Source organism: Erythrolamprus reginae, chromosome 2 (assembly GCF_031021105.1).
Source record: "Erythrolamprus reginae isolate rEryReg1 chromosome 2, rEryReg1.hap1, whole genome shotgun sequence".
Lineage (NCBI taxonomy): Eukaryota > Metazoa > Chordata > Lepidosauria > Squamata > Dipsadidae > Erythrolamprus > Erythrolamprus reginae.
This window is the reverse complement of record NC_091951.1, coordinates 334,653,816-334,680,983: the sequence shown is the minus strand read 5'-3', so window position 1 is coordinate 334,680,983 and position 27,168 is coordinate 334,653,816. Positions and strand designations below refer to the sequence as shown.

Here is a 27,168-nt window from a genome sequence, read left to right as displayed (position 1 = left end):
AAGACCTCATGGACTATCTAGTCTGCCCTTGTACTATTTCCTGTATTTCATCTTAGGATGGATATACTTTATCTCAGTCATGTTTAAATTCAGTTACTGTGGATTTACCAACCACGTCTGCTGGAAGTTTGTTCCAAGCATCTACTACTCTTTCAGTAAAATAATATTTTCTCACGTTGCTTCTGATCTTTCCCCCAACTAACCTCAGATTGTGTCCCCTTGTTCTGGTGTTCACTTTCCTATTAAAAACACTTCCCTCCTGAACCCTATTTAACCCTTTCACATATTTAAATGTTTCGATCATGTCCCCCCTTTTCCTTCTGTCCTCCAGACTATACAGATTGAGTTCATTAAGTCTTTCCTGATACGTTTTATGCTTAAGACCTTCCACCATTCTTGTAGCCCGTCTTTGGACCCGGTCAATTTTATTAAGGGGTAATTTTATCATGGGGTAATTAATCTATCCCTTGGCTAGTAAGATTAGTGTATGGTTATGACTGAGTAGTATTATTTGTTTTTTTTTAATGATAGGGGGTTTTAGCCATAGTTTTAATTATTAGATTTGTTGTACATCGTTTATTGTTGTTGTGAGCTGCCCCGAGTCTTCAGAGAGGGGTGGCATACAAATCTAATAAGTAATATAATAATAATTATTATTATTATTAATAATAATAATAATAATAATAATAATAATAATAATTTATTTTTGTAGGTGAGGTCTCCAGAACTGAACACAGTATTCCAAATGTGGTCTCACCAGCGCTCTATACAACGGGATCACAACGGGCGGCATACAAATCTAATAAATTATTATTATTATTGTTGTTGTGGTTGTTGTTATTACTATTACTATTTGTTGTGGTTGGCTCTGGCCCAGCTCCTGCCCCAAGGAATGTGGAGGTGGATGCAGGGGAAACATCAACATGTCATAGGCCTGTTTTATTGCCGACAGAGTCAGTTAGTGCAGTTTCCTCGGATGAAGAAAAAGGTGGGGGAGACTTGGAAGAGGAAGGCTTGGCACACAGCCCAGGAAGCCAATCTCCATTATCTTCGGTCAATTCGGATGAGGAAGTGTTAGACCCACGCATGCACAGAATTATGCATCGAAGAGACCAATTGAGGAAATATTACAGGAGATAAGAGAGGCCACCTGTGTTTGGGTGGGGCTCCAGTAATTAGAGCTGCTGATATAAATAGCAGCTGGCTGGTTTGGCCATTGTGTAAGATTATCTGATCGTTGTTTCTTCAGGACCGTGCCTTGCTGTTTTCGGACTTTGTTTGTTGATTTTTCACAACTTTGAAACCAAAGCAGAGCAATGTGTGTGTGTTTCAATTTGTGGAAGAAGGAGGGCTGTGACGTTCCTTCACAGCTGCTAGCTAAGTACTTAAGGACTGATTAAGGGGATTGTACAGACTACCCGGTTGTTTTGGGACAAGTGCTCTTTGCAATACAAAAAGGGTGCTTTGTTTCTTTTGAATTTTTGTGATAAAGAACATTGTTTTTGAACTTTCAAGTGTGTGTGTGTCTGAAATTTGTACCCTTGAATTTTCAGGAGACTCATACCATAGAGCCCGGCAGAACAACTATTACTATTACTATTATTCCCTCTTCGTGTTACACCTCTAGCTATGTAGCCAAGGCTCCATCTGCCACCTGTGGCACATCCCTACACCATTTCTAGCAAATGGCAGTCCAATCTCTTCTTGAAAGCCTCAAGTGATGAAGCTCCCACAACGTCTGAAGGTTTTATGTGTTTATTTCTCATTCTGGTCCATAAATTCTCCTGTCATTTCAGAAATGGCTTTAGAAGTGGCTCCCCCCCCCCTGTTCCCCACTTTTTCAGGCCGGTTGCTGTTAAGAGCAGGGCTGAACTAATCCTCGGAGTCCCAACCTTCCCAAGGGCAGGGCAGGGCAGGGCAGACTTTCAGGGTTGAGCCTCTGGCTTCCCAGCGTTTGAATTCAATCAATATCTTAAGCCTGTGATTGCGAAGACTCGCAGAAGTTATTAGCAGCTGCAACAAGACGGGGCTTCCAACATAAATACTTCCCAAATCTATTGAAGTAATTACTCTCAATTTGATCCAATCATCACAGAGCCAGAAAGAGATTGCAAGCAATGTGCTGCTAAGTATCCCTCTGCAACTATGCCAAACTAGATTTTTCAAAGGGATGGCTAGACTGAAAGATACAATCTTAATATACAATCTCCAGTGGGTTCTTTCCCCTCTCTGATGGGAACATAGCACTCTTTACTGCTTAATAAAAAAAAAGACATCTGTGTTAAGGACTCCAAAAGATACGTCTGTAAATTAGCTCAACATTGTTGCACTAATGGCGCAAAGTATGCTTTGCATAATGATGCGTTCGACCCCCTGCCTCGTCTTCAAATCCAAATTTAGCAAAAGCTAATGTTTTGCGATCAATCGTATCCATGGATCTTCATGTCAAATAATTATCTAAACTGTTAACCAGATACATCATTGGGAAGGCAAAACTTTATTTATTTATTTATTTTATTTTGTTTGTTTGTTTTGTCAAGTACATATTGGTGGTATACAAGGATATAATAAATAATATTCATATACATGATACTAGTAAAAGAGAAACATTAGGACAGGGGACAGAAGGCATGCTGGTGAGCTTAGGCACGCCCCTTACTGACCGCTTAGGAATCGGGAGAGGTCAACAGTGGATAATCTAATGGTAAAGTTTTGGAGGTTAGGTGATGATACTACAGAGTATCATCAACCAAACTGTAGAACACTGTTAAACTCCAGGTCCCATCGGCCAAAAAGTGCCAACAAGGGAGGGCCTTCTCTGTGGCAGCCCTGACTCTCTAGAACCAGCTATCCCCGGAGATTCGCACCGCCCCCACCCTCCTGGCCTTCCGGAAGGCCTTAAAAACATGGCTTTTCCAGAAGGTCAGGGGCCGTTGAGCTACAGCTGGCCTAGAAAGGAGAAATGATGGATGGTTTTGGAATATTTTGTTGTATAGTTTTATTCTGTACGCCACCTAGAGTCCGTCAGGAGTTGAGCGGCTTATAAATTCAATAAAACAATAAAACAAACAAACAAACCATATAAAGCAGGGGTGTCAAACTTGATTTGAGGGCCGCACAGCCAGGGTGGAAAGTGGCCAGATTGACATCATGCGTGTCGGGGGCATCTGTGGTGGCCCGAGCAAAAAACAGAATTCAGGAGAGCTAAGCGTGACCCTCCCTAGCTCTGCTGTCAGGCCGAAAGCCATCATTTGGAGTTAGAGGCTTTTGCTTGCCACAGTAACACAGCAAAAGGGAATTGGGAGGGGTGGAGAGAAGTTATAGCCAAAACAAATTCCTTTCTCAGAGTCCAAGGTCATCTTTTGTTCTGCGTCAACTATACAAAAGAGGAACCACCCTCCCTGTGGTTTCCCCAATCGCATGCATTAGTTCCTTTTACATTGATTCCTATGGAAAAAATTGCTTCTTCTTACAAACTTTTCCACTTAAGAACCTGGTCACGGAATAAATTAAGTTCATAAGTACCACTGTAGTGATATTGCCCACATGCTGTACTGCACTGCAATAACTTGGCTTTATGTGATTAAAATGCAATCTTTTGGTATACCTGTCAAATTTGAGCTATAAACATCAGAGTCAGCAACAGATGGCAAACAATAGTTAAAAGGTTTCTGTATCCCTTTGGTAGCATCTAGTGCGCAATCGGGGTGTACCTACTGGTACACCCCGATTGCGCAATTCTGGTGTGACAGCTCCAGTCTGTCTTTGCCAGTCCGTGCACACCGCCAACTTTTTTTTTATAATGTTCCATGATTTTTGGCACTCTGAGCATGCGCAGAAGCAAAATTGTCCCTCTACACATGCACAGAAGCAAAATTGTGCTGGGGACATAGACGCGCACATAGCAAGCGAGCACACAAAATGTTGCAATGTGCAAGCAGCACACCAGTAGAAAAAGGTAAGGAACCCACCCCTGATCTAGTGCTTTTTGTAAATCAGATTAAGTAGCCATAGTAACTGTAATTTTTAAATGATAATAATAACAACAACAACAACAACAACAACACAACAACAGAGTTAAATGTCACCTTAATGAGGTGTGCCTTGCTTGGAGAAAATGCAGACTCACTGATTCTCTGGGAAGCCTTCACACCCATCGTTAGACTGAACTAAAATTCTAAAATTGTCTTTTTAATGTCCCAAAGGGCTTTACATTCTAATTGTATTCAGATTCGATTGAATTTAAATAAATCAGCTTAAATATTTGTGCCCGTGTTTTTAAATCCTCATTATTCAACATATTTTGTTGAGGCATGGCAGCTGCTGTAAAGTATTTCCAAGAAAATGCAGTAATTAAGCCCAAATAGGAGCTTTGCATTTGCACAAGACTAGGATACTATCCTCCACATTCCCATGAAAGCAATTTGGTTCTTCAGCCAACATTCCTGCTGATGTAGGTTCTATTAGCTTGAGCTGATGCACTCGTTCCTTTAGCTGCCAGGAAACATTTTGGAATTCTCTTTGGAGACACATCTACTCCAAATAGAAGGATCCATTTGCAAATGAGCGAAATCGCCTGAAAAGCTTGCTCCTCTTATCCCTCAAATCTTTAGCATTCAAAACTGGTATTTGCTGATTCACCAGTAGGTTTTCTTTGGTTTAATCCATTTATTAAAGCAATTGAGAGAATTTTAGTTCTTCAGGGTCTCTGAAGGCTTCCAAGGGGATCAGTGAGTCTGCATTTTCTCCAAGCAAGACACACCTCATTAAGGTGACACTTACATTGTGAACAACTAGCAGTAAAAACTGGGCTGAATATATTGATGATAATTCCAGACAATTATTCCTAGAATGATAGGCCTACTCTGCCTCGGTTGGTGTTCTGTCGGGCTCTCTGGTAGAATCCTCCCGAAAAGTCACAGGTACAAATTTCAGACACACACACGTTTGAAAATTCAAAACAATGTCCTTTATAATGAAAATTCACTTAAACTAAGCCCCCTTTTTGTATAGCAAAGAGCACTCGTCTCCAAACAAACTGGCAATTGGTACAAGTCCCTTATCAGTTCTGAGGTACTCAGCTTGCAGCTGTGAGGCAATTCACAGTCCTTCTTCTTTCACAAAGTGAAACACACTTGGCTCTGGTTTAGTTTCAAAGCAGGGGGAAAAGCAACACACCAAGGTCGAATTCAGCAAGGCAGGCACGAAACACAACGATCAGATAATCCTCCACAATGGCCAAACCCACACGCTGCTCTTTATAGCAACCTCACTAATTACCACAGCCCCACCCAACCACAGGTGGCCTCATTTTCTTTGATAATAATCTCTCAGTTGTTGTTGCCTCTGCATCACTCTCCGCATGCGTGGCTGTATCATTAACTCTTCTTCCGAATCCAAGGAGGAGAGAGATATTTGATCTCCTTCTGAACTGTCTGCCACACTCTCCTCCTCCCTGTCACTCATGTCTTCTTGGTCAGAGGAGCCTTCATCAGCAGATTCCACCGGGAGCAAAACAGGCCTGCGGCATGTGGATGTCTCCCCCACATCCACAGTCCTTGGGGCAGGAGCTGGGCCAGAGCTAACCACAACAGTTGGTATTCTTCCTATATTTGAGGAGCTTTGACAGAGAGGAGAGGCTCAATCTATTCTTCAACCCACCTGAGGGCAAGATGGCCGAAAATTAGAAAAAATTGTGATACTTTCTCTGGCTCCTCTTAGTTGTTGTTAACTCTTCCTCCTAGGATTCAACTGTCAAATTGTTACATCCACATTTTATGACCTCTAGACAAGACTGGATTCTTACACAAGGTCATAAGGCAGCATGCCTGATGTTTATTTTAATGTATATTTGCTATTTCATCCCGTCGGGGCTTATTTGAGAGGGGGGGGAGTTGACAAAACCATCATATTTCACCAGAAGAGCCCTTCACCCCTCCACTCGAAACAGAATACCCTACGAAAATAGACTAACAAATCTGGACCTAGAAAGCTTAGAACTACGACACCTTAAACATGATCTAAGTATTGCCCACAAGATCATATGCTGCAACGTCCTACCGGTCAATGACTACTTCACCTTCAACCGCAACAACACAAGAGCACGCAACGGATTCAAACTTAATATTAACCGCTCCAAACTTGACTGTAAAAAATATGACTTTAGCAATCGAGTTGTCGAAGCGTGGAACTCATTACCGGACTCAATAGTGTCAACCAGTGTTCCCTCTAATTTTTTGGGGGGGTGGGCGGAAAAGTATAGTGTCTGAACGGCAGTCCCTTCGGGACTGGGTGGCACAGAAATAATAGATAGATAGATAGATAGATAGATAGATAGATAGATAGATAGATAGATAGATAGATAGATAGATAGATAGATAGATAGATAGATTAGATAGATAGATAGATAGATAGATAGATAGATAGATAGATAGATAGATAGATAGATAGATAGATAGATAGATAGATAGATAGACAAACAAACAAATAAAAAACCCACCCTATTTTGCCTCAGAGAATTTCAAAATAAAATACTGTACTGTGTGTCTATAACAGTGAGCTCATAATAGGGCAACTCTATCAATATCAAAATGCCACTTAAATAGTTGAGCTAGTTTCAAACTAGATTTTGATTTTCTTTCTCTCTTCCTTACTCCCATTCTTTTTCTTTCTCTTTTCCTTCCTCTTTTTTTTCTATCTGTTTCTCTCTCTTCCTCTCTTCCTCTCTCTCTCCTTCCCTCTCACTCTTTCCCTCTCGGCTTCTGGGCAGGTTTGGAAAACTCTGAGTTGATGATGATTTTTAAGTGAGCGATTGCTCACTGCTCAGCTTAGAGGGAACTATGGTGTCAACCCCTAACCCCCAACATTTCTCCCTTAGACTATCCACGATTGACCTCTCCAGGTTCCTAAGAGGTCAGTAAGGGGCGTACATAAGTGCACTAGTGTGCCTTTCGTCCCCTGTCCAATTGTCTTTCCTTTATCTCATATATCATATATATTTTCTTCTTTTCATGTATCTTCTCCTCTATTTTTACATATTATCTTTATATATATTACTTCATGTCTATTCTCTTCCATATGTATTGTGTATTGGACAAAGGAATAAATAAATAAATAAAATCAATCAATCATGGATGGAATATGGTACAGAGTCCCAAGAGGAAGGGAGTTCCAGGGAACCAAGAGAAAAATCAGCCTAGAATTCTTAGTATGCAGAAAGAGAGCCAGATTGGACTTTCTCTAAGCCTTCACAGGATATATCTTATAGTTAGCAGATTTGTGCTTCAGCCTTGGTGGCGCAGTGGTTAGAGTGCAGTGCTGCAAACTGCTTCTGCTGACTGTACTTCACCAGTTCAAATCTCACCAGGCTCAAGGTTGGCTCAGCCTTCCATCCTTCCGAGGTGGGTAAAACGGGGACCCAGATTGTTGGGGGCAATATGCTGACTCTGTAAACCGCTTAGAGAGAGCTATAAAGCATTGTGTAGCGGTATATAAGACTAACTGCTATTGCTATAGTCTGGCAAGATTCCTATCTAAATGTTCAAACAACAACAACAACAACAACAACAACAACAACAACAACAACAACAATAAAAAAACCCTCTAAATAACTTGTGTAGTTCTTGGTTCCTGACAGCTATGTTTTAATACAATCCAAAAGTTTATCTAACAGTGATGGACCAAATAATCTAAGGAAGTCTATAAGCTAATGGTGGGGAAATTGGAACTTGTTGGAGTTGAAGATTGTTGTGAGCTTTCTCAGTTAGCGTTGACAGACTTAGCTTCTGCTGTATCCTAGTTTGGGCTTCATATTTCTTTTACCTGAACTCGATCAAACAAATTGCATATGAATTCGGTTCTAGCTAGATTGCAAAACTTCAGTGTGATAACCAATGTATTTTTATTTGCTTGTTTGTTTGTTTAATTTTATTTGTCAAACAATTATAGGATGGTAATTTGCATAAACATAACATTAGAAAGTGTTCTGCCGGGCTCTATGGTATGAGTCTCCTGAAAATTCAAGGGTACAAATTACAGACACACACACCCTTGTAAGTTCAAACACAATGTTCTTTATCACAAAAATTCAAAAGAAACAAAGCACCCTTTTTGTATTGCAAAGAGCACTTGTCCCAAAACAAGCTGGTAGTCTGTACAATCCCCTTAATCAGTCCTTAAGTACTTAGCTAGCAGCTGTGAAGAAACGTCACAGCCCTCCTTCTTCCATGAAGTGAGACCCCCACACTTTGCTCTGCTTTGGTTTCAAAGTCGTGAAAAATCAACAAACAAAGTCTGGAAACAGCAAGGCACGGTCCTGAAGAAACAACGATCAGATAATCTTCCACAACGGCCAAGCCAGCCAGCTGCTATTTATATCAGCAGCTCTAATTACTGGAGCCCCACCCAAACACAGGTGGCCTCTCTTATCTCCTGTAATATTTCTTCAATTGGTCTCTTCGAGGCATAATTCTGCGCATGCGTGGGTCTAACACTTCCTCATCCGAATCGACCGGAGATAATGGAGATTGGCTTCCTGGGCTGTGTGCCAAGCCCCCCTCTTCTTCGTCCGAGGAAGCTGCACTACCTGACTCTGTCAGCAATAAAACAGGCCTATGACATGTTGATGTTTCCCCTGCATCCACCTCCACATTCCTTGGGGCAGGAGCTGGGCCAGAGCCAACCACAACAGAAAGCAATGATAAAAAAGAATAATAAAAGACAATAGGACAGTAGGACAGAGATTGTAGGCACAATGGTGCACTTATGCACGCCACCTCTTAGAAAGGGGGAGAGGTCAATTGTAAATAATCTAAGGTTAAAGGTTTTGGGGTTAGGAGTAGAAACCACAGAGTGAAATGGGTGAAACCACTAGTGAAGTAGGAGTTCCCAAATATTCTGGAGTAATCTTAGGGAAAGAAGGGGTAGGAATATCTACCTGTGTTAACCCTCTTTTGTGTCTTTTCTTTTGATCTCATGTTGCATGTCTCGTTTTTGGTTCTACACAGCAATAAAGTGGAATTTAAGCTTGTTCTGCATTTTGCAGTCTGTAAATTGTATAACAGATGAATTATTCACCATGCAGTTTTAAATTAATTACATATAAGCAGACCCTGCTGTTCACTGCTTCTCACTGATTCCTAATTATCAATCGACATTAGTGACTGATAACAAAACACAAATGCGCTAGTCACACTCATAATTATCTTCAGTACTATCTCTATTCCACTACTGATGCTAAGGCACAGGTACTGAATATCCCAATTATTATAAGGTTGTTTCTCAAAGTAGCAAATATGCTCTGCAAACAAGGAACACACAAATGTACATTAAATTTACATAACCTAACAATTTATAGCCCCTTTAGGTAGACTAGGTCAGGAAAAAGAAATAATAAAAAAAAACTAGAATTCTACTTTGTTGACATAGGCTGAATAGAATAGAATTGCAGAGTTGGAAGGGAACTTAGAGGCATTATAAGATGAGGACTACCTGTATTAACAGATATTTGAAAGCGTGACAACCCGGCCTCTTAGACCAAAGAGAATCAAGGCAGGGAAATCTTTAGTTTCTTTCTTGTTTTCTTGGGCACTGATCACTGTATACTGTCTACAAGGTCATCTCAGTGCTCCCCTACACACAAGAACCAACAATCAAAACAGAAATGCAAACCATTGCTCTGTAAGACTGATAACAAGGTAAGCAATAGGCTAACTGCTCATTTATTTATTGCCTAGATGTTAATAATTGTTGTAGGCCATTTCCAGCCATGCTCTTTCATCTGACAGAATGGGACAACTCACCACAGCCAACTCCAGTGGTCAACTGGACACGGCCAACTTCTGCAGCCAAATTGCTAAGGGACAACTCACCATGGCCAATTCTCTGTATGACAACTCACATAGAAACATAGAAGATTGACGACAGAAAAAGACCTCAAGGTCCATCTAGTCTGCCCTTATACTATTTCCTGTATTTTATCTTAGGACGGATATATGTTTATCCCAGGCACGTTTAAATTCAGTAACTGTGGATTTACCAACCACGTCTGTTGGACGTTTGTTCCAAGCATCTATTCTTATAGTAAAATAATATTTTCTCACGTTGCTACTGATCTTTTCCCCAACTAACCTCAGATTGTGCCCCCTTGTTCTTGTGTTCACTTTCCTATTAAAAACACTTCACTCCTGAACCTTATTTAACCCTTTCACATATTTAAATGTTTCTATCATGTCCCCGCTTTCCCTTCTGTCCTCCAGACTATACAGATTGAGTTCATTAAGTCTTTCCTGATAAGTTTTAGGCTTAAGACCTTCCACCATTTTTGTAGCCCGTCTTTGGACCCATTCAATTTTGTCAATAACTTTTTGTAGGTGAGGTCTGCAGAACTGAACACAGGATTCCAAATGTGGTCTCACCAGCGCTCTATACAGCGGGATCACAATCACCCTCTTCCTGCTTGTTATGCCTCTAGCTATGCAGCCAAGCATCCTACTTGCTTTCCCTACCGCCTGACTGCACTGTTCACCCATTTTGAGACTGTCAGAAATCACTACCCCTAAATCCCTCTCTTCTGAAGTTTTTGCTAACACAGAACTGCCAATACAACACTCACCATGGAGCAGTGAACAATTTAATTATTTAAAAATAGTTATAAAATTATTTGGTTCCCCTTTTTGGCCCACTTTCTTTAATGATTCTATTCCACCATTTCTTTGATATTAATGTAACACTTGTCCTGCAAGAAAATTGGCACACAGCAAGTTGGCCACAGACCAAGTTGGCTCCTGATCCTTTAACTCAATGTTTCCCAACCTTGGCAACTTGAAGATATTTGGACTTCAACTCCCAGAATTCCTCAGCCAGCAAATGCTGTCTGGGGAATTCTGGGAGTTGAAGTCCAGATATCTTTAAGTTGCCAAGGTTGGGAAACACTGCTTTAACTGAACTTGAATCGAATAGTTCCTCAACTCCTCCTTTCCATATAAAGAACAGATCCTGCAAGAGAAGACATTTCTATTTGGAGTCTGGTATTTTTTGTAGGGTAAGGGGTTTTTTTTTATTGCTCAAATAAAGTTGCCGTTGAATATACAGTATTGTCATTTTCAAACATTAAAAAACACACCTGCGTCCCATCACAGTGGATAGCTTGAGAAAGTGCATTAGAAAGGACTTATTTGAACAAAAAGATTGCCTTCAAATTGGTCTGTCATCTTTTTCTTTATTGAGATTGTTTGTTGACATCTGTGATCATTTCTAATAGAAATGCCTACAAATAAACCTGACAGTGTCAATAAACAATGGAGCGCATCCCTAGAACGATTGTCCTTCTAACTTGCCGGTTCTAATTTTAGTCTCCTGCTTCCATTTCACTGCAAGTCAATGAGTTGTTGCAAGTCAAAGCCCCAGCATGGGCTTTCAAGCAAAATTATGAGCACAGTGTGACAAGTGCAGGAAATTGGACGCTCTTTCAATCCATACTTTGAACAACCTATTTCTGCAGACATGACAGCTTCCCTGTAACCAGTGATGAGCATTTTGGTTCTCGTTTTGGGATCTCTCCTCCCCTCTGTGGGTTTTGGGTTTTTTTGCAAAATGTTCTAAACCAGAAATACAGGGTGCGTTCCAAAAGTAATGCAATTATTATTTTTTAAAGTAATTTATTGAACAGATTTGCACAAACACTTCAAATTCTTCAAAGTACTGTCCTTGGGCTTCTACACATTTTTTCCAGCGACTCTGCCATGACCGGTACACGCCGTGGAAGGGATCTTCGGGGACCTCTCGTAAGGTCTTCGTCACGGCTGATTGGATGTCTTCTGTGGATGAAAAACGGGTTCCTTTCAGAGCTGGGAACAAAAAGAAGTCTGCTGGGGCGACGTCAGGACCCCATGGGGGGGGCAGCATTGGCACCTGGTGTTTGGCCAGGAACTCACGGACTCGTAGCACGTTGCGGCAAGGTGTGTTTTTTGTCATAGAAGAGATCCAATCAGCAGTGACGAAGACCTTGCAAGAGATCCCCGAAGACGCCTTCCAGGGCGCGTACTGGTAATGGCAGAGTCACTGGAAAAAATGTGTACAGGCCCAAGGACAGTACTTTGAAGAACTTTAAGTGTTTGTGCAAATCTATTCAATAAATTACTGTTTTTAAAAATTGCATTACTTTTGGAACACAACCCTGTATTGTCATGGGAGAGCATCAGTAATGGGCTGCAGCCGGGAACGGTCAGGTGCGCAGTCCTGGTTGGAAAAATGGAACTGCATGCGCAACACCAGCTGACCGGCAGGCGCGCACACACATCGGCATGAGATTCGGCTCCTGTCCGTGCGCAGGAAGCCAAATGTCACGCAAGGACTCGTTTGTGTGAGATTTCACTGATTTTCTTTTTGTTTCCACACATGCACGGAAGTAGAGAAATCGCCAAAAATCAGTGAAAACTTGCACATGCAAGTGTCCTCATGTGAGATTTGGCTTCTGCGCATGCGCAGGAAGCTGAATTTTGTGCAGATACATTCACTCCCACACCGGCCACCAGGAGCACATTGGGAGTGCCGGCAATGGAAAGCCCATCCCTGGAGAGCATGTTTAAGATTTTTCCCACCCACCTCCCAAATGCTTCCTGGTTGATCTGGAAATACTTTGTGTGGCTATCCTGCTGAAATATCCAACTGAAACTTTTTGTCAGTTTCTTTTCTCTCCACGGACTGCAAGAAATTAGCCTCTAGAATATATCGGTATTTAGCTGAACCCAATTTTGATTCCACCCACACAGGCACACTTTTTTTTAATGCTTTTGGCTACCGCAAAACCCCAAAGCATAATAGAGCCACCCCTGTGCTTAATGGTAGACAAATGTTTTTTTTTCTTCAAATGCTCTTCCCGCATTCCTTCCAAATGTATCTTGTGTCATTTGGAGCTGCAAGTGTTATTTTGTCAACAGAATGACTGTTTATTGCAAAGGGTGGATTTTAAAGGTCCAAATACAGTAATACCTCGTCTTACGAAACTAATTGGTTCCAGGGGGAGGTTCGTAAGACAAAAAGTTCGTAAGACGAAACATTGTTTCCCATAGGAAACAATGTAAAAGCAATTAATCCGTGCAACAAAAAAAAACCCTGCAAAAAAACACCGCCGCCCGGCTGTCACCTTTTGAAACAGCTGGGGGTGCTTCCCAGCATCCTCCTGAACCCGAATGCCAAACCCGAACTTCCGGGTTCGGCGTTCAGGAGGCCGCCGAGAAGCCCCCCGGCTGTTTTAAAAGGTGACAGCCGGGTGGCGGGGCTTCCTGGCGGCCTCCCAAACGCCAAACCCGGAAGTTCGGCAAAATCTCAGGTTCGGGAGGCTGCTGGGAAGCCCCCCGGCTGTTTTAACCCTGCTGTTCTGTTCGAAAAAAGTTCCTAATGTTATGTTCCCGGGTCACCCTGACCCGGACCGAAAACTCTTCATTTGCAGTGCTTATGTTTGGTCTTTTTGAAAGCTTTTTTCACCTGGAAACATGTTTGAACATTTCTGCACACAATGGAATGAAAATTGAACTGAAAAAATTAATCCTTATTGGTTTATTTTGCACATAAATGTGCCTCCCCCTCCGTTTTTGTGAAAGTTTTTTCAATTTATGGATAATTTTGCTTGCAAAATCCATTCTATTTTACTAAAGTTGGTGTGGGATTGGTAGCTTGAACATTTCTGCACACAATGATATGAAAATTGAACTGAGAAAATTAATCCTTATTGGTTTATTTTGCTCATAAATGGGCCCCCATGCTTATACTCAAATAGGCTTATACTCGAGTAGGCTTATACTCGAGTATAAAATGATATGGTCTTATATTCAAAAATAAACCAATAAGAATCATTTTTTTTCAGTTCATTTCTATTTTTCTTATGTTTAGGATTGTTCAATTTAGTATATCAAAACTTTTGAGTTTATTGATAATTTTGCCTGCAAAATGCATTCTATTTTACTATTCTATTTTGGTGTGGGATTGGTAGCTTGAACCTTTCTGAACATAATGATATGAAAATTAAACTGAAAAAATGATCCTTATTGGTTTATTTTGCTCATAAATGGGCCCCCATGCTTATACTCAAATAGGCTTATACTCGAGTAGGCTTATACTCGAGTATAAAACAATAAACCAATAAGAGTCATTTTTTTCAGTTCATTTATATTTTTCTTATGTTCAGGATTGTTCAATTTAGTATATCAAACCTTTTGGGGGAAAATTCCTTAGGGATTTGTAGCCTTAAAAAATATAAATTGACACGAAATTCAAAAAGGATGGGGGGAGGGGCTTTTTGATCAAAATAAAAATATAAGTCTCAATTTTTCCAGTTCAATTTTCATATCATTATGTTCATAAATGTTCAAACTAGTTTTCCAGTGGAAAAAGTTTTCAAAAAGACCAAATTCAAGTACCTAAAAAAAATCATTTTGATCCGGGTCTATATGACCCGAACAGAGTAAATGTGACTTTTTTTTTGCCAAGAAAAAAATTTTTCCCCCACCCCCACAAATATTTTTTTGATGATCAGCATTGTTAAATTGAGTAAATGAATGCGTAAGATTTTAAAGAATATTTCGGATTTGGAGCATAAAAAAATAAAAAGTGAAAATTGTTGCAAGCAGCCAGGGGGGGGGGAGGCCTTATTTCTGATGTTAAAAAAACAGTAAGAATCATTTTTTTCAGTTCCTTTATATTTTTCTTATATTCAGAAATGTTCAAGGTACCATTCCCACACCAACTCCAGTAAAATAGACTGCATTTTGCAAGCAAAACTATCCATAAATTGAAAAAACTTTCACAAAAACGGGGGGGGAGGCACATTTATGGGCAAAATAAACCAATAAGGATTAATTTTTTCAGTTCAATTTTCATTCCATTGTGTGAAGAAATGTTCAGACTACTTTCCAAGTGAAAAAAGCTTTCAAAAAGACCAAACATAAGCACTGCAAATGAAGAGTTTTCGGTCCGGGTCAGGGTGACCCGGGAACATAACATTAGGGAGTTTTTTTTTTTCAGCAAGAAAGAAACCTCCCACCCCCCCAAAAAAATTCTCATAGAGAGAACCCCTGAAATGATGAAAAGTCATGAAATTTCAAGTTTCAGATATGCAGGGAAAATTTTTTACAGGGTCTCAAACCTTGATTTCGGGTCTCACAGACCCGAACAGAACAGCAGGGTTAAAAGGTGACAGCCGGGCGGCGGGGCTTCCCAGCGACCTCCCGAACCCGAACTGTTGCCGAACTTCCGGGTTCGGCATTCGGGAGGCCACTGGGAAGCCCCGCCGCCCGGCTGTCACCTTTTAAAACAGCCGGGGGGCTTCTCGGTGGCCTCCCGAATGCCGAACCCGAAAGTTTGGGTTTGGCGTTCGGGTTCAGTAGAACGCTGGGAAGCCCCCGGCTGTTTCAAAAAGCGACAGCTGGGCGGCGGGGCTTCTCGGCGGCGGCGGCGGGTTTGTAAGAAGAAAAAAGTTCATAAGAAGAGGCAAAACTTTTCTGAGCCCCGGGTTCGTATCTCGGGTTGTTCGTAAGACGAGGGGTTCGTATCATGAGGTACCACTGTACTCGTTAAATACATTAAAATATATATTTCCTCTACTTCATGGAAATTCTTTTTTCACAGGTGGTCTTGGAACACATTCCCCCCCCCCCGAAAAACGAGGGATCACTGTATTCATCTGGCTAGTCTGATCAGCTTCAACACATTATTTTATCCCCTGGTTAGGGCCTAAAAAATACTTATTTGGAGAGAGTGACAATGAAAGAGCTTGCAAGCTGGTAACATGGTTAGCACCTGGTTTGTGCTGGACAGAAACATATTCGGAGCAAGTAGAGCAATAAAAAAAAGCCTGCAAAGATTTAGGACTGGAAAAATGTTTTTTGCAGAGAGTAACAATGAAAGAGCTTGCAAGCCAGTAAGAGCTGGGAACATCGTTAACATCTAGTTAGGGCTGGAAAACAATCTATGAAAAAAGCTACATTCAGAGTATAAGATGCACCCAAATTTTCAACCTCTTTTAGGGAGGAAAAAGGTACGTCTTACACTCCGAAAAATAGAGTCTATTTCCTAACGATGTCTTCCCAAGCCCAGAAAGCACTAAGAACTCCATAATTCAATCTTGGGATACAAATATTTTCATCTATTGAACATCTCTACCAATTGAAATTGCTAGTTTGAAGCATTTAGATATTTGCAAAGCGTACTCCTGCTTTGTAAAAACTGTTACCTTTATTTTCCAATACTTAGACAGCTGCATATAGGAGTGCATGGTTATTGAAAGTAGGCAAAACAACAGTCACAACTGAGAGGGTAGAAGAATTGGAGTACCTTTGTTCACTTGGAAACCCAACAATTCAATTACTTTTTGGAATCTTATCAACTTTATTTTTTAAAAAAACATTGAATCAACTGGAAAAGTATCCAAACTTCTGTACCTGCCACGTTCATTCGTTTCATATTTTGATTTGGTAAACAACTGCACATAAATATTAAAACATGCATCCAAATTTGGAGAAATAGATTGTGCTTAAGTCTGTAGCAGCTTCTGTTCCCTTATGAATTCATTGAAACATGGAATTTGGCTAGGGGCGTCTAAACCTTTGCAGGCAAGGGTAGCTGCAGAGGTCTGTTTTTGTGAAACATTTTGCGTGCGAACCGAAGAAAAGGACATATGTGTAGCCCTTGGCTTAGAGTTGTTCATTCTGTAACCCTTCACATCTGCAGCCACTACAAAATTCCCACAGTCACATGGTCACAATTTATGACCTTCACTGCTAACTTCTCACAAGTGACCGCCCATCCTCCTGTACTCAGTAGCACCGACTGGTGGCACCTTTTTATATTCCCTATGCTCCTCCTGGGATTCCTGCCTCTTACATAGAAACACAGAAGATTGACGGCAGAAAAAGACCTCATGGTCCATCTAGTCTGCCCTTATACTATTTCCTGTATTTTATCTTAGGATGGATATATGTTTATCCCAGGAATGTTTAAATTCAGTTACTATGGATTTACCAACCACGTCTGCTGGAGGTTTGTTCCAAGGATCTACTACTCTTTCAGTAAAATAATATTTTCTCATGTTGCTTCTGATCTTCCCCCAACTAACCTCAGAGTGTGCCCTCTTGTTCTTGTGTTCACTTTCCTATTAAAAATACCTCCCTCCTGAACCTTATTTAACCCTTTAACATATTTAAATGTTTTGATCATGTCCCCCCTTTCCCTTCTGTCCTCCAGACCAGCGTTTCCCAACCGGTGTTCCGCAGCACACTGGTGTGCCGCGAGACATGGCCAGGTGTGCCGCCAAGCTTCAGCTGGGCGGGGCGCTGCCGGTACTCCCGCTCGCAGCTGTCTCCTGCTCGATGCCGCGGTTTTCGCCGCTCTCCTGCTGGGCCCCAAAGAAAGAAGGCAGGAAGAAGGAGAGCTCCATTCTTCGCGCCTTTTTCCTGCCTTCTTTCTTTGGGGCCCAGCAGGAGAGCGCCGAAAACCGCGGCATCGAGCAGGAGGCGGGGGACAGCTGCGAGCGGGAGCCCCAGGACAGAAGTACCGGCAGCGCCCCGCCCAGCTGGAGCTCCTCTTTCGTCGACGGCAAGTGTCCGATGGGAGCGGGGGGGGTGGCCGTCGGGGGAGATGGCGGCGGCGAGAGGGATCGCTCGCTTGCTCTCTCTCAGCTGACTGCAAGTGGGAGCCCTGACGGTGGCGGTTGGACGTTCTGCTGGACGTCGTACATGCTGGCGCTGCGTGCCTGGCATATACGGTGTCCAGCACCACGTCCAGCTGCCGCCGTCAGGGCTCCTGCTTGCAGTCAGCTGAGAGAGAGAGAGAAAGAGAGACATATAAGAGGCAGAGAGAGAGAGAAAGAGAGACATAGCAAGAGAGGCAGAGAAAGAGAGACAGAGCAAGAAAGAGAGACAGCAAGAGAGGCAGAGAAAGAGAGGCAGAGAGAGAGAAAAGAAAGAGAGACATAGCAAGAGAGGCAGAGAGAGAGAAAAAGAAAGAGAGACATAGCAAGAGAAAAAGAGAGACTTAGCAAGAGAGGCACAGAGAGAGAGAGAAAGAGAAAGAAAGAGAGACATAGCAAGAGAGACAGAGAGAAAGAGAGATAGCAAGAGAGGCAAAGAGAAAGAAAGAGACATATAGCAAGACAGTGAAAGAGAGAGAGAGAGCAAGAGAGAGAGAAAAAAGCAAGAAAGAGATAGCAAGAGAGACAGAGAGAGAGAGCAAGGGAGAGAGAAAGACATAGAGGAAGGGAAGGAGGGAGAGAGAAAGAGAGCAAAAAAGAGAGGAAGAAAGAAAGAAAGAGGGATGGAGAGAGAGAATGAAGGGAAGGAAGGAAAAGAGAGAAAGAGGGAGAAATAGAGCGAAAGGGAGGAAGAGAGAGGGTTTTTTTGTCCAAACTTTTCTTTAGCCCGCCCCCCCCCCTTTCAGTGTTCCCCAGGATTTTGAAAATACGAATAATGTGCCGCGGCTCAAAAAAGGTTGGGAAACACTGCTCCAGACTATACAGATTGAGTTCATTAAGTCTTTCCTGATACGTTTTATGCTTAAGACCTTCCACCATTTTTGTAGCCCGTCTTTGGACCCGTTCAATTTTATCAATATCTTTTTGCAGGTGAGGTCTCCAGAACTGAACACAGTATTCCAAATATGGTCTCACCAGTGCTCTATACAGTGGGATGTAGCTCTATACAGCGCTATATACAACCTCTTCCTACTTAATGACCCATGAGGGCCTGACATGACACTTTAGGACTGCCCTCAGAGGCTTCTCATTGCCTTTTCCAGCCCTGTTTCCTCCCAGGAGATTCCTAGAGAGGCCCCACAGTGGCTTCTTCCTGCCTTTCCCGTTTACAATTTCAGAGGTAAGTGGAAAATGGTTCTTGAGAAGAGGCAAAAAAATCTTGAAAACCCAGTTCTTATCTAGAAAAGTTCATAAGTAGAGATGTTTGTAGATATAGGTGCTTAATTTTAATTTAACAAGAGGGTTTTGATGAAATATAATAATGGCATAAAAATAAGTAATGAATTAAATGTTTGTATTTGTTTGTTTTTTAAATTAATAAAGTATAAGTATATAATTTTTATATTCATAAGGGTTTTTAGTCTGTTTTGAGATTTTCACTAAGAGGGAAGAAGGCACTACGACTCTTTATATTAAGATTATAAGATGTGAAAGATATTGATTTTACCAATAGTTTAAGGAATATTAATGATGGACGTAATTAAACACTAATGGAGATTTATCTGGATCACGAAATTAGAAAGAAGGGAGTTATTATTTATTTATTTATTATTTGGATTTGTATGCCGCCCCTCTCCGAAGACTCGGGGCGGCTCACAACAAGTGAAACAAATCATAATAATCCAATTAATTAAAATATTTAAAGATTTAAAAAAACCCATATACTAACAGACACACACACAAGCATACCATGTATAAATTAAACGTGCCCAGGGGGAGATGTTTAATTTCCCCATGCCTGACGGCAAAGGTGGGTCTTAAGGAGTTTACGGAAGGCAGGAAGAGTAGGGGCAGTTCTAATCTCCGGGGGGAGTTGGTTCCAGAGAGCCGGTGCCGCCACAGAGAAGGCTCTTCCCCTGGGGCCCGCCAACCGACATTGTTTAGTTGACGGGACCCGGAGAAGGCCCACTCTGTGGGACCTAATCGGTCACTGGGATTCGTGCGGCAGGAGGCGGTCTCGGAGATATTCTGGTCCGATGCCATGAAGGGCTTTAAAGGTCATAACCAACACTTTGAATTGTGACCGGAAATTGATCGGCAGCCAATGCAGACTGCGGAGTGATGGTGAAACATGGGCATACCTAGGTAAGCCCATGACTGCTCTCGCAGCTGCATTCTGCACGATCTGAAGTTTCCGAACACTTTTCAAAGGTAGCCCCATGTAGAGAGCATTACAGTAGTCGAACCTCGAGGTGATGAGGGCATGAGTGACTGTGAGCAATGAGTCCCGGTACAGATAGGGCCGCACCTGGTGCACCAGGCGAACCTGGGCAAACGCCCCCCTCGCCACAGCTGAGAGATGGTTTTCTAATGTGAGCTGTGGATCGAGGAGGACGCCCAAGTTGCGGACCCTCTCTGAGGGAATAAGGGGTATATGATGATAACTGAAATTTAATAGATGGGATTTAAGAATGTCTAACTTTATTATATAAGATTTACTAATCCAAAACTATTTTATTGTAACAAAAGAGAAGGTATATTGCTTTTTGTATTTTATGATGCGGAGGAAATTTTTTAAAAAAATTACTCTGAAAATAATCTTAGCCTAAAAGCTCGGGATTTCCAGTCATTTCTAAACCAAATTTTAATGAAGGATGGCCTTTCTTGGTTTTCTGTCAAAATCAGTCAAGTTTGGCTAAGAAAAGCAGCAGCTAAAAGAAACTGTATCAGTTAATAGCTTTTTAAAGGCATATAAGAAATTTGAATACCGTAATTATTTTTTTATCCAGATGTCAAATGTACAGGAGGTAGCACTGGACGGATTATGAATACCCAATTTAAAAATTTTATTATTGTATTGTATTTTAAGATTGATGGTACATTATATTGCATATGTGATTGGTGTGGGGGGGGGAATAAAAAACTTTTTCCTGAAAAGTAAAAGAGAATTGTATTTTAATAATCTTAGCCTATAAGATTGGGATTTCCGGTTATTTCTTAATCAAATTTTAATGAGGGGTGGTCTTTCTTGGTTTTCTGTCAAAATCAGTCAAGTTTGGCTAATGTTGCCATTTTGTATTTCCTGGACGTAAATAGACCAGGAAAATGTTTGTATTGGAATAACGCAGCAATCAATGGGGAATAGAATCGAAATAAATGCTGTTTACGTTAGTTTACTCAAGGAAAAAGAGAATGAAAGGTCAGTTATAAAAACTATGAAAATGTAGGCAGTGTTAAATTGTGACTGAGATACAGATGGAGTTTGTTCCAAATATTTTTTTCTTGGGGTTTTTTCCCCTTGAAAATATTTTGCTTTTCATCCAAGAACTTGTCGGGAGTCAATTACAAGTGAAGTAGCTTTTTGGATGAGAAATGAAACTTTTTCAAAGGAAAAAAAACCAAGGAAGTCCGGTTGCCTTTTGGAAAAGCACCTTTGGGACAACTATGACCTGGGTGATTGAGAATCTCCATAGACAAGGAGATGTAACTGTATTTCTGCTGGCCGATTGGAAGAATGTTGTTATTGTTCTACTATGCAAAAGCAAGTTAGTAAGAATAAAAGGAAATGGGAGATTAGTTTATTTATTCACTTATCAAACTGGTATCCTGTTCATCTCGCCAAAGGTGACCCTAGGCAGTTTGCAGATATTGAATAAAATGCAATATAAAACATTCCAACAATACACATCTTAAAAATAAGCTTGCTAAGTTTACCCAAGAATGAATTTGACAAAGGTTTTAATGAGCACAGATAGTCTTTAACTTACAACCATTTGTTTAGAGACTGTTTGAAGTTACAACTCAAAAATTGTGGCTGATGAGCATTTCTCACACTTATTAAAAAAAAATCAAAATTCAGATGCTTGGTAGGTGGCATGCTGTTGGGGCCTGGATGGGTGTCAACAAACTCAAACTCAACCCAGACAAGACGGAGTGGCTGTGGGTCTTGCCTCCCAAGGACAATTCCATCTGTCCGTCCATTACCCTGGGGGGGGAATTATTGACCCCCTCAGAGAGGGTTCGCAACTTGGGCATCCTCCTCAATCCACAGCTCACATTGGAACACCATCTTTCGGCTGTGGCAAGGGGGGCGTTTGCCCAGGTTCGTCTAGTGCATCATTTGCGGCCCTATTTGGACAGGGAGTCATTGCTCACAGTCGCTCATGCCCTCATCACCTCAAGGTTCGATTACTGAAAAGCTCTCTACATGGGGCTACCTTTGAAAAGTGTTCGGAAACTTCAGATCGTGCACAATGCGGCCGCGAGAGCTATCGTGGGGCCCACGTTTCCACAACACTCCGTGGCTTGCATTGGCTGCCGATCAGTTTCTGGTCACAATTCAAAGTGTTGGTAATGACCTTTAAAGCCCTTCATGGCATTGGACCAGAATACCTCTGGAACTGCCTTCTACCGCATGAATCCCAGCGGCCTATAAGGTCCCACTGAGTTGGCCGTCTCCCGGTCCTGTCAACCAAACAATGTCGTTTGGAGGGCCCCAGGGGAAGAGCCTTCTCTGGGGCGGCCCTGGCCCTCTGGAATCAACTCCCCCAGAGATTAGAACAGCCCCCACCCTCCCTGTCTTTCGCAAGTTACTCAAGACCCACCTATATCGCCATCTCCCCCAGGCTTTCTTATATTTTATGTTTGGTATGTATGTGTTGTATGGTTTTTTAACAGTTGGGGTTTTTTATATAATTCTTATTATTAGATTTGTTCCATTGTTTATACTGTTTTTTATTGTTGTTGTGAGCTGTCCCGAGTCTTCGGAGAGGGGCGGCATACAAATCTAATAAAATAAATAAATAAATAAATTATCATGGTTGCAAAGCCCCGGGGTTTACTTGTCACCCTTTGACAAGTAAAATCAATGGGGAAACCAGGTTAACAATCATGTTACTGATTTAACAACGGCAGGGATTCAAAAAAGGTAATGGGGCATACCTCCCTTAATAAGTGTGTTAGTCAGCAACAGACATTTTGGGCTCATATCCAGGAGATATGAGTAATTATTCAGTCATACAAGACAGATACATTAAAGTATATAAAATAGTGTTTACTTTAGAAATAGCACAGTCAAGTTAAACAGTTGGGTCAAACACGTTCAAATCAGTCAATATCTCTCAATACAATAATAATAACAATAATAATTTATTAGACTTGCATGCCGCCCCTCCCCGAGGACCCAGGGCGGCTCACAATATACAACACAAAACAATATGAATACAAATCTAATAGTTAAAACAGTAAGCTAAAATCTCATTATGTTAAAAAACAGTCAGTCTACTCAATCACATCCATACATAACATTTAATGGTCAGAGAAGAAGGGGACATGATCTAGCTGCCCCATGCCTGGTGACATAGATGGATCTTAAGGGTCTTACAAAAGGCGAGGAGGGTGGGGGCAGTGTGAATCTCCGAGGGAAACTTATTGCAGAGGGCCGGGGCCACCACAGAGAAGGCTCTTACCCTAAGCCCCACCAGACGACATTGTCTGGTTGACAGGATCTGGAGAAGGCCAATTCTGTGGGACCTTATAGGCTGCTAGGATTTGTGTGGCAGAAGGCGGTCCCATAAGTAATCTGGTCCGATGCCATGTAGGGCTTTATAGGTCATCACCAACACTTTGAATTGTGTCTAGAAACCAATCGGCAGAAAAGTATTACAATCCTGTCTTTGTCTAACATATTAGACATACACTACAGCTTACAAATACATCAAACTATCACCAAACACACAGAGCTTACTATACCAGTCACAGTGAATCAACAGAAAGAACAGAGTGAGCAGAGAGAGAGAGAGAGAATCATGCTTTCTGGCTCCCTCTCATGGCAATTTGCAACATTACCTGTTAAAGCTATAGTACTTCAATACCAACAAACATTCATTCTTAGCTTGTTTATATATCGCAAACCCAATTGTTTTGTGCTTGTATGTCGAGGATTGTCTGTATGTGAAGCAGTATATGGAATATAGTGGAAGCACAAACAGTAAGATACATAACACACAGAGTAAATGTGTTGTTGTAAACTAGTAGTAGCAGCTCTGCTTCCTTTTCTTATCTCTTTCTTATTTTCTTTGGCTTACCAGGTTTTCTCCATTTCTTTACTCGGCATGGTGCTTACCTTGAAAGATGAGTATGTATGTCCATAAAATTTCTTCGGAGAAGAAATCACTCGTGGTAAAGCTAAAAGCAGTCTGCACATACTCAGAGAACGGACTTTTTTCTTTTGCTCTAGCTTCTGCCATTGCAGATAGCTTTGAAATAGGCATCTGGTAAGCCCCAATTCAAATTAAGCCCTAAAAGCCATAGGCCAATAACAGATTGCCAGCTGCAATTCTTCGATAAGGAGGCAGACCTTATGGATTATATGAAATAGTCATGTACTACAGTAAAATAAAAAAGAGCTCCTTTGATACAGTTCTTTATTATAAAAGGTTTAGCTCCAGAATTAATTTAAAAAAATCACAATCACTTAATTACCTTTGCATTTAATTTCCCTCGGGACTTTTTAAAATTCTAGATGAAAATTCTTAACGTCACCCACACTTCCACAGTTTCTTTTCTGCGGGGAGCTTCGTTCCCTACCACAGAAAAGCTACACAATTCTAACACATGTTTAAACTTCTCTCCTCCACCCTATCAAAATATGTTCATTCAGTTTGAATGTTTAAGTTGGACTTACAACAAATAAGATACAAATGAGATGATGAAATTGTCAAGTCTAACCCATGTTGGGAGAAAGAGGGAGGAAAAGAGTTGGGAATGTGTGTTTTGTGTGTGTGTGTGTGTGTGTTAGAAAAATCTTCTCTGAAACAGATATGCAAGAACCACAAAGGGTATGTGACAAAATGTGTCTCATGACACAAACTCTGTTTCTAGAAAGAATACAGAGAAGAACAAGAAAGATGATTAAGGGACTGAAAACAGGCTGTTTCTGGCCTCCAGGGAGCGGGGGAAGCTATTTTCACCCTCCCCAGGCATTGAATTATGGGTGTGGGCACTTGCACATGTGTAATAATGCATGCCCGTGTTCTTTCGGCACCTGAGGTTCGCCATCACTGTGATAGTTAAAACAATTAATAATTTGCCTCCAGAGGTGGGGTGTAGTTCAACACTGGATGTTTTTAAGAAGAAACCAGACAACCATTTGTCTGAAGTGGCATAAAATCTCCTGCCTGAGCAAGGGGTTGGGACTAGAAGACCTCCGACTCTGTTATTCTGTTAAGTCCTGCACTATTTGTTTGTTAAACTTATTTGCGTTCTATTTCGCACTAGGTTACTCTACGAGGCTTACAACAATAAAAAAGAAGAAACAAAAAGAGTGTAAAGAGCACAGAAGATAATAGAACAATAAAATAAATAATGAAAAAGAACACAATGAGAATACATCAATAGGAGCACCTAAAAGGCAAGGTGGATAGGTAGAGAGCAGTGAATAGTGGGATGTCAGTTATCAATCCAGTAGCCACCTCCAGCGTAGAACTTCCCCCATTTGGAACCCAGTCCAGTTGGCAAAGGTTCTTTCTTATAGAAACAATAGGAGGCTGGGGACAGATCTTACCTTAGAGCAGGAATGGGGAACTATGATCCTTTTATGACTTGTGGACTTCAATTCCCAGAATTCCTGAGCCAGCTGGCAGAGAAATTGTGGGAGTTTATTTATTTATTATTTATTTTGTCCAATACACAATACATATAGAAGAGAATAGACATGTAGTAATATAAAGAAAATATTTTAAAATAGAGGAGAAGATATATGAAAGGAAGAAAATATATATGATATATGAGATAAAGGAAAGACAATTGGACAGGGGACGAAAGGCACACTAGTGCACTTATGTATGCCTCTTACTGACCTCTTAAGAACCTGGAGAGGGCAATTGTGGATAATCTAAGGGAGAAATGTTGGGGGTTAGGGGTTTACACTATTGAGTCCGGTAATGAGTTCCACACTTCGACAACTCGATTGTTAAAGTCATATTTTTTACAGTCAAGTTTGGAGCAGTTAATATTAAATTTGAATCTGTTGCGTGCTCTTGTGTTGTTGCAGTTGAAGCTGCAGTAGAGTCATTGACAGGTAGGACGTTGCAGCATATGATCTTGTGGGCAATACTTAAATCGTGTTTTAGGCGTCGTAGTTCTAAGCTTTCTAGACCCAAGATTGTTGAAGTCCACAAGTCATAAAGGGGCCTTATTGTAGCTCCCCACCTCTGTCTTTTAGAGGACAGGAATCTTCCAAAGGGCACTATTTCTATGGGCATCAGAACATTGCTCACTTATGCAATGGAGATGAAGCTTTGAACATCCCAGTAGGGTGCAGGACATCACTGGATTTCCATGTCAAAGAACTGCAACTTACTGACACCATTTTGCCCACTGGATCCTGATGGGTTTACATCACAAACACTGGATACTAATTACCATATTAAAACAAAAATAGGGATTTATGTAGCACTAAGAACTAGAAACATTTCTAGTTAGAAACATTGTGTCACAAATGCATTTGCTTTCTGTTTTTGAACAGGCTTTCTACTGTGATAGAAAGACTGATCGATACTATTCTGTGTGATTACAGTTTAGTGATGGGCTTAAAAATCAGGCTGATTGATTTCCTGTAAGTAACATAACATTATTTTTTTATTTTTCCCCTTTCTCTCTTCCTCCTTCCCTCTCCCCCTCCCTCTCTCTTATTAAACAATAAAATAAAAATATTTGAAAATAGCTGTGCAATGATCAGAAACATCCTGGGAATCCTGAGCTGAATTTTATGGTACAAAAAAAAAAAAGAGAGAGAGAGAACGACTGCAACCGTAATAATAATAATAATAATAATAATAATAATAATAATAATAATAATAATAATTTATTAGATTTGTATGCCGTCCCTCTCCGAGGACTTGGAGGGGCTCACAACAAAATAAACATTTATAGTGCCCTTTTAACAAAGGGCATAACAGCAAACCATATACAACTCACAAAGACAGGCAGTAGGTAATACACACACTTAAGTAAAACACAACTAATGCTGAATGTTTTTCATCCTCTGAGTGAAACAAGAGTTCTGAGTTCTTCAAAATTTAAAAATAGTATTCCTGATTTCCTGCTTTCCTAAATTGCACCTAACCTTCCAGTCAAATTAAGCATGGCTCACTGTGGGAAAGCCTCCAGGGACATAACTTCTGTGCTCTGGTGTTAAGTTATTCCTGCAAACATCTGCCAGAAGTACTATTCCAAAACAAGGGCCAGAAAAACAGCCAGATGTTGCAGATGACATTCTACCACCAGAGTTTTGAAGAGGTTGTTCTTTTTGGTTTTTGGCTGTACAGTATAACCATTATCTTTATCATCATAAATATTATCATTTTGAACTAGATCTTATTTCATGTAGATTCCATTTCACCCAGAAAGAATAAACGCTGAAAAGCTGTAATTTTCCCTGAAATGATTATGACCAAAGGTCAGTTCCTGTTTGGGAATTTTGG

The 27,168-nt window shown here is 41.0% G+C and overlaps 1 protein-coding gene across 2 annotated transcripts in view; it reads right to left on the bottom strand.

Moving 5' to 3' along the window:
* PDZD2 (PDZ domain containing 2) overlaps positions 1-27,168 on the bottom strand; it is a 458,739-nt gene that overhangs the window by 344,726 nt on the left and 86,845 nt on the right. The gene's annotated exons all lie outside the window — the stretch shown is intronic.